We start from the raw sequence: 6039 nt of genomic DNA, 5'->3' as shown, positions 1-6039 counted from the left end.
TGAATCTATATCCACTATACTTTCAGGCAGTATGTTCTATGTCCTAACCACCTGTGGCATAAAAAAAATTCCTCATGTCACCCCTGATTCTTATGCCAATAACCTTAAATCTATGTTAAAAACAAAAAAACTGCGGATGCTGGAAATCCAAAACAAAAACAGAATTACCTGGAAAAACTCAGCAGGTCTGGCAGCATCAGTGGAGAAGAAAAGAGTTGACGTTTCGAGTCCTCATGAGGTCTCGAAACGTCAACTCTTTTCTTCTCCACCGATGCTGCCAGACCTGCTGAGTTTTTCCAGGTAATTCTGTTTTTGTTTTAAATCTATGTTCTCTGGTTCTCAAGCCTTTAACCATTGGGAATTGGAAACAGCTTTGCTTTATTTAACTATTTAAAACCTTTGTGATTTTAAACATCGCTATCAAATCTCCTCTTAATCCTCTCTCCTCTAAGGTAAACAACCCAATTTCTCCAGTCTCTCCACATAACTGTAATCCCTCATCCCTAGAAATATCCGAGTAAATCTCTTCTGTACCCCTTCCATAGCCTTCAAGTCCTTCCTTGAGCATGGTGCGATTATAATGTACACGCTGGAGTCTGAACATGTGTTTAATATAGATTTAGCATAACTTCCTGATTTTTGTATTTGATGCCCAAGCCCAAGTCATTAATTATATCAAAATCCCACTACTGAACATTAGGGAACACCACTGTATACATCACTTCAGTCTGAAAAACATCCAATAACGAAATTCTTTGTTTTTCCCCCTTAGCCATTTTTGTATCCATCTTGCTACTGCTCCTTTTAACCCATAGTCTTCAACTTTGCTAACAAGCTTATTATGTGGTATTTTATTTAACTTCTTTTGAAAGTCCATATACTAAATATCAACTGGCTCTACTGCCCTCATGCACCCTTCAGTCATCTCGTCAAAACACTCACTCAAGTTGACCAAACACTATTTGCCATTAACAAATCCATGCTGGCTCTCCTGTATTAGTCTATGCTTGTCCAAGTGGCTATTAAATTTTCTCCCAAATCATTGTTCCTAAAAGCTTCCCCACTACTGGTGTTAAACTGACTGGCCTGTAATTGCCAGATTTATCCTTCCCCCATTTTTTGAACAAGGGTGTGACATTTGAAATTCCTTTAGCATCACCCCATAAGAAGGATTAGAAGATTGTAGTCAGCAGCACTGAAATTACCTCCCTCAGCAGCCTACTGATAATTCCACATAACTATTTGTGCCAGCAGCTCACTAACCTTATTAAAGTTCCTTGTGCTTCTATCCCCCACCCCCTCCTCCCAAAACTCTGAGAAAGTATCCCAGTCTTCACCTTCCATTCTATCAGGTTCAGTGTTCACCAGATCATCTTCAGCCACTTACATGGTTCCATCATCAAACAAATCCTTCCTTTCTGGAAGGGCTAATTTCCTTCTGCAAAATTGCAATTTACTCTTTCATCACCCCTGCTTCCATTTGCCTTTCTACTGACAGTATCCAAGGTACTTCCTGTAATCAAGCATACAATAGGTTCTCAAGCAGAGTTCTGCAGACTCCCACACCATGTATTATATACACATTTCCTTCCAATTATATCAATTTGTCAGTCAAAAGGTATAGCAACTAATAGTATCCCAAAATTTATGAAAAAGAAATGAAGTTGAAGTATTCTAAACAGCTGCCTGCAGCAGCAAAAACAGATTAATTATTAAAAGTAAAAAGCAAAATACTGCAAATGCTGGAAATCTGAAACAGGAACTCGAAATACTGGAAACATTAAATTTGCATTTATAGCACCTTTAACATAGTAAAAGTTTATGGAGGGTGAAAGGTGGGAAGCTGGCCAGGAGAATATTGGTAACAAAGACACAAATGAGGGTTTCAGTAGTAGATCAGCTGAGGCAGGATCAGAGACAGATGAGGTGGAAATAGGCAGACTTGGCGATGGAGCAATGTGGAGTTGAAAACTCATCTCAGGGTCAAATAGGATGCCAAGGTTGCAAACGATCCGGTTCAGCCACAGACAGTGACCAAGGAGGGAGAGAGAGTTGATGACTAAAGAAACCAAGGCTGGGATTTTCCGGCCCCGCCCACCGCCAGGATCTTCCGCTCCCACTGAAAGTCAATGGACTTTTGGCTGACCCACCACATCCCCTGCGGCGGGATCCGCCATGGCCAACCCGGAAAATCCTGGCCCAAATTTACTGAGGAAACTGAAGGTAATGGCTTTTGACAACATTTCTACATATCCAGTACTGAATGCCTGACAAAGCAAAGGCAATGGAGAGGTCAAGGTGAGTGAGATCAAGGTAGAACAGATGCAAAAATATCAAATATAGTATTTACATGATCCGTTAGAAAGTCACAAACCAGTACGGCCAGCCATGGGGTCCCTCTACCCTGTATTATCAAGTCCATGACCCACTGAATGCTGCCTCACTACTGACAGAAGGAGACCAAACCTTAAGGCCAGAATTTTCCCATTGGCAATTCGGGGGTGGGGCATGCTCGCTGACAGGAAAATGATGCGGGATGATGTCGGGAGGAACCCCTGATATCATCCCGGTCCCTTTAAATTTTTAGGAAGACGGGCGGACCAGTTAATTAAAGTAATTAAAGACCCTGCCCGTCCAACCTTAAGGCTGGTGGGCAGGCCAGGAGCCCCAGCGGGCTTCTGATAATACATGAAACCTCATCCACTGGCGGGATGAGGTTTCATGTTCCTTTTTAAAAAGTTTAATAAAGTTTATGTCCTTTTTATTAACATGTCCCATCTCTTGTTGTTAATAATATTTTTATTTCTCTATTTTTTTAACTTCTGTACATTGTCAGTAATCTCTCTGAGACAGCACTTTGTCTCAGGGAGCTGTGTGCTCTTTTGCGCGCATGCAATATTTAAACCAGATGGATTTTGATAAACGTGTCCACATAGCAGCAAAGTCCTGATGGCAGCAACAGCCTGGATAAAACAGGTTGTTCACATCAGAACTGAGGGGCTACCGTGCAAGTATATTACTTTCACATGCCAATGACTCAAGTACCTTTGACTGTACAACCACAAATTGATGAACGTCACCTGCCAGCCCACTGGAGAACCCAACAACAGGGTGCAGAGATCTACCAGCAAGGCAGAATAGATACATCCCAAAGGTGGATCTAAGGAGCATGTGTTTTCTTTAAAAACTGTCGCAAACAATTCTCCAAGCTCTAGCATTCAAATTCCCTCCCCACCACCCCCCACCACCCCACACAGGAAGCACATAGCAGCATGTTGGGCAGGCCACTCAAAATGGCAGCAGGCCCCGTTTCGTGGCAGGGGTCGGCTGTCCGCCCGCTGCCAAGCTGGTGGGGCCCGCACGCCCATCAAGGGCAAAATTCTGCCCTATGCTCTAGTTGTTCCAAATCACAGTTCCACTTCCTACAATTAGGCCACTTACCCCCCACAATACTGCCAGATCAAAGGATCCACCTTGCTGTCTCACTCCAACAACTCCACTGTAGTATTGTCATGTTCCAGGACATCCACCTCAATTCTGCCAAACTTCAGCAGGATTTTCCACAGCAATGGAAGTATATGACTTCCCTGAAATACTGCTAAGCCCCAGTGGTAAATACTGGGTACCTTCCTACAATTCGTCCACCTTGCACACTACCTTGTTCTGTCTTCTTTAAAAATGAAAATGATAAAAAATTAAATCATAAAGAGATATATACATAACATAAAGTTTACTGAATTAGTTTTCATAGAATAATGAAAAGATTTTTATTGTTTATTCCTACAAAGTCACAGAATCACAGAATTGCTATAGTATAGAAGGAGGTCATTTCGCCCATTGTGTTTGCACCGGCTCTCCGAATAAGCATTTCACCTGGTGCCATTCTTCTGCTTCCTCCCCACAACCCTGCAAATTTTTATTTTCAATTAATCATCTAATTTCATTTTAATGCTTTGATTGAACCTGCCTCCACTACACTCTTGGGCAGTGTATTCCAGACCCTAACCACTTGCTGTGTGAAAAAGTTTTTTCTCATATCGCTTTTGCTTCTTTTGCCAATTATTTTAAATCTGTGCCCTCTTGTTCCCAATCCTTTCATGAGTGGGAACAGTTTCCCCCTGTCTACTCTGTCCAGGCCCCTCAAGATTTTGAGTACTGCTATCAAATCTCCTCTAAGCCTTCTTTTCTCCAAGGAAAAGAGTTCCAACTTCTCCCAATCTATCTTCACAATTGAAGTTTCCCATCCCTGGAATCATTCTCATAAATCTTTTCTGCACCCTCTCCAATGCCTTCACATCCTTCCTAAAATGCAGCACCCAGAACTGTACACAATTTTCCAGCTGAGGTCTAACTGATACCTTATACATGTTCAGCCTCCTTGATCTCGAACCCTATGCCCCTATTAATAAAGCCTAGGATAATGTATGCTTTATTAACTGCTCTCTCAACCTGTCCTATCACCTTTAATGACTTATGTACATATACACCCTCTGCTCCTGTAACCCCTTTAAGTAGTACCCTTTATTTTATATTGTCTCTCCACGTTCTTCCTACCAAAATGTATCACCTCACATTTCTCTGTATTGAACCTATCTGCCCATTCCACCAACTTGTCTATGTTCTTTTGAAGTTCTGCACTGTCCTCCTCACAGTTTACAATGCTTACTAGTTTTATATCGTCCGCAAATTTTAAAATTGTTCCCTGTACTCCACTACAAACCTTCCTCCAGCATGAAAAACACCCATTAACCATTACTCTCTGTTTCCTGTCACTCAGCCAATTTTGTATCTATGTTGCAACTGTCCCTTTTATTCCATGAGCTATAACTTTACTCAAAAATCTGTTGTGCGGCTCTGTATCAAATGCCTTTAGGAAATCCACGTCCACCATATCAACAACATTTCCCTCATCAACCCTTTCTGTTACCTGTTCAAAAAACTCCAGCTAGTTAGTTAATCACAATTTTTCGTTAAGAAATCCATGTTGGCTTTCCTTAATTAACCTGCATTTATCTATGTGAATGTTAAATTTGGCCTAAATTATTGTTTCTAGAAGATTCCCCACCATGAAGTGGCCTGTAGTTGCTGGGCTTATCCTTACACTTTTTTTAAACAAGGGCAGAATGTTTGTAATTCTCCAGTCCTCTGGAGTCACCCCCAAATCTAAGGAAGATTGAAAAATTATGGCCTGTGCCTCTGCAATTCCGACTCTCACTTCCCTCCATGTCCTTGGATGCATCTCATCCTGTTCCAGTGCCTTGTCAGCTTTAAGTACAAACAACCTATCCAATACCTTCTCCTTATCAATTTAAAGCCCTTCTCATGACTGTATTTCCTTCTCTTTCACCATGGCTTGGGTAGCATCTTCTTCTTTGGTAAAGACAGATGCAAAGTGTTAACTTAATACCTCAGCCATGCCCCTGCCTCCATGTATAAATCCACTTTTTGTCCCTAATTGGCCCCACTCTTCTTTTTATCACCCTTGTACTATTTATATGCCTACAGAAGACTTTGGGACTGAATGCACGTAGCATTCATAACAAAGTAAATGAATTGATAGCACACATTGAAGTAAATAAATGTGATCTGATAGCCATTTTATGGAGCCATGGCTGCAGAATGACAAGGATTGGGTCCTGAATATTGAGGGGAATCTGATATTCAAGAAGAATAGGAAGCTAGATAAAGGTGGAAGGGTAGCACTTTAATAAAAAATGACATTGGTGCAATAGTTAGAGGTTCAGGAGATCAGGATATAGAATTGGTTTGGGTGGAGATGAGGAATAGTAGGGGAAAGAAGTCACTAATGGGAGTAGTCTACAGGTAACCTAACAGTAACCACAATCGAGGACAAGAAGAAATATTGGGTGCTTGTGGTGAAGGGATGGCAATAATCATGGGTGATTTTAATCTACATATAAAGTGGAAAAATCAGGTCACCTGGATGAGGAGTTCAAGGAATGTTTTTGAGATAGTTTCTTAGAACAGCACATTCTGGAACCAACTAGACTGCAGGTTATATTAGGATTGGTATTGTGT

The 6039-nt window shown here is 41.3% G+C and overlaps 1 non-coding gene across 1 annotated transcript; it reads right to left on the bottom strand.

Moving 5' to 3' along the window:
• Window positions 1-2923: 2923 nt before the first annotated feature.
• Window positions 2924-3174, bottom strand: LOC121284509. The gene has a single exon (XR_005944490.1). It is a non-coding gene; the product is annotated as a small nucleolar RNA SNORA53 (small nucleolar RNA).
• Between the last annotated feature and the right edge of the window lie 2865 nt (window positions 3175-6039).

This window comes from Carcharodon carcharias, chromosome 11 (assembly GCF_017639515.1).
Source record: "Carcharodon carcharias isolate sCarCar2 chromosome 11, sCarCar2.pri, whole genome shotgun sequence".
NCBI lineage: Eukaryota > Metazoa > Chordata > Chondrichthyes > Lamniformes > Lamnidae > Carcharodon > Carcharodon carcharias.
The sequence above is the reverse complement of the archived record's forward strand: the minus strand, read 5'-3'. Positions and strand labels throughout refer to the sequence as shown.